A 1,903-nucleotide genomic window follows, 5' to 3' on the forward strand; every position below is an offset into this window, starting at 1 on the left:
GTTCCTGCTGCCCCCAGGCTCGGGCTGGACTGTGGCCTCACGGCTCCGTGCCCGGGACAGACTGCCCGTGGCGGCCGGGAGGGTGACCACGCATGCGCGGGAGGACGCACAGGTGAGCCGGCCCAAGGACGCGCTGGGCCCACACCCGTGCGTGCACACCTGTGTGTGAGTGGGGCACCCCGGTGAGGCTCGGCCACCCAGGATGCGGTGCTACCACACACATTCGGGCACCCAAACCGTCAGCAGAGCTCAGCTCCCCGCCCAGTCACCCTCCCAGAAGCCCCCGGGCCGGAGGCCAGCGGAGGTGAGAGACCAGCAGGCCCTCCCCACCCACCACCGCCCGCTCGCCCGCCTAGGAGGCAGCGTCCCTGCCTGTCCCGCACCGGGGTCAGGGCCACCCAGGGCCGGTGTGGCCACTCCAGAGCCGTGGCCGGCAGCGGGCCGAGGCCCGACCGCCTTCCCCACCCCTGCGTCCGCCAGCGACTCGGCCCAAGGGCTGTGGGGGGAGCAGGGCCCGGACCTGGGCGGAGCCGGCCAGTGTGTGGACCCAGACCGTGGGGTGTGGCAGCCAGGCCCCGGGGGGCTGCCCCTAGGAGGGCGTCCCCACTGGAAAGACAGCGTCAGAGGGCCCCCCAGTCACCCCGCCGCCCCAAGCTGGCTTCTCGGGGGTGGGAGGAGGGTTTGGTGCGGCCACCGGTGTGGGGTGGCCCCGGGAGGATGGGAGCCCTGGCCAGCTGCTCCTCCAGCAGCACCAGGGACGGGAGCAGCCTCTGCCCGTCCCCAGCCCTCCAGACGGCCCTCGGGCAGCTGCTCCCATGAGGAGGCAGCTCTGATGGCCGGCTGCTCCCCAGCCCCGGGTGAGGGCCCACCCTGTGTGTCCCCCGGCACCCGGAGCCACCACCCACAGGGCGACCCCCAGCTGGGAAAGGCGGAGGCACCACAGGCCACTGGCCACGGGCGAGCGCCCGCCAGCCTCCAGCAAGGTTTGCTCTGGGCCTTGGCGTCCCCCTCTGGGGGCGGGGAGAGGCCAGGCCCCGATCTGCAGGGCCCGCACCCCACAGGCCGCTGGGCTGGAAATGCGCCCCGCCTGCTCCTCCCACCAGGAACCCCAGAGGCCCACTCCCGGGGCGCAGCCGCTTCCCCAGCCCCTGAGGAACATTTTCACACATTCTAACCATCAGCAAAACAAGGTGAAAATCCAGGCTGCTCTTGGCAGGGACCCCAGGGCTAACAGCAGGGTCCAGGCGCGGGCTCCCCCACCTGCAGCCCCGGGAGGAGCCCCGCGGGCTTCCGTCCAGGCCTGGGCCCCAGTGACCGCCGGCCAGGACACGGGGAGGCGGGAGGGGCCCGGACCAAGCAAGACGCCTCTCCCGCGGCAAGTCAGGAAGCGCCCAGCCACCCCGAAAATGTCATGTCATCCTGCAACAAGGAAAACAGCTGTGGGCTCTCAGCCGTCCGCAAATAGTTGGCCGGGGCCCGGCAGGCTGCTGGCCGAGGCCGCGAAGAGGCAGAAACGCCAGGCTGGCGGGCAGACGTGGGCCTCGCCGGCCAGCCCCAGCACAGGGGGTGCAGGGTCACCTCGCAACGGCCACACAGTCCCAGGGTGACCGTTCCCGGCAGAGGCCGGATGGGGAGATGTCACTGCCCGGTCAGCTCCGGCCCCAGGCCACGCCCGAGGCAGCAGCCTCCTCCCGCCATCAGCGTCCTGCGGCCTGTCCTGCTCCCCGGAAGGGGGACAGGGGCCAGCACCCCAGGGGGCAGAGAGGGCGGGGTGCGCCCACCCGGCGGACCCCACCCCGCCTGCCCCTGAGCTGCTTGGGCCCCGGCGGGGACCCCTAAGCCCTCGGGTTAGCTGGGGCCCCTTGAGGTCCCAGGGGCGTCGTGGGGGATATCCAGCCAGGCC

This window comes from Condylura cristata, unplaced genomic scaffold (assembly GCF_000260355.1).
Source record: "Condylura cristata isolate star-nosed mole 26May11 unplaced genomic scaffold, ConCri1.0 scaffold00006, whole genome shotgun sequence".
NCBI lineage: Eukaryota > Metazoa > Chordata > Mammalia > Eulipotyphla > Talpidae > Condylura > Condylura cristata.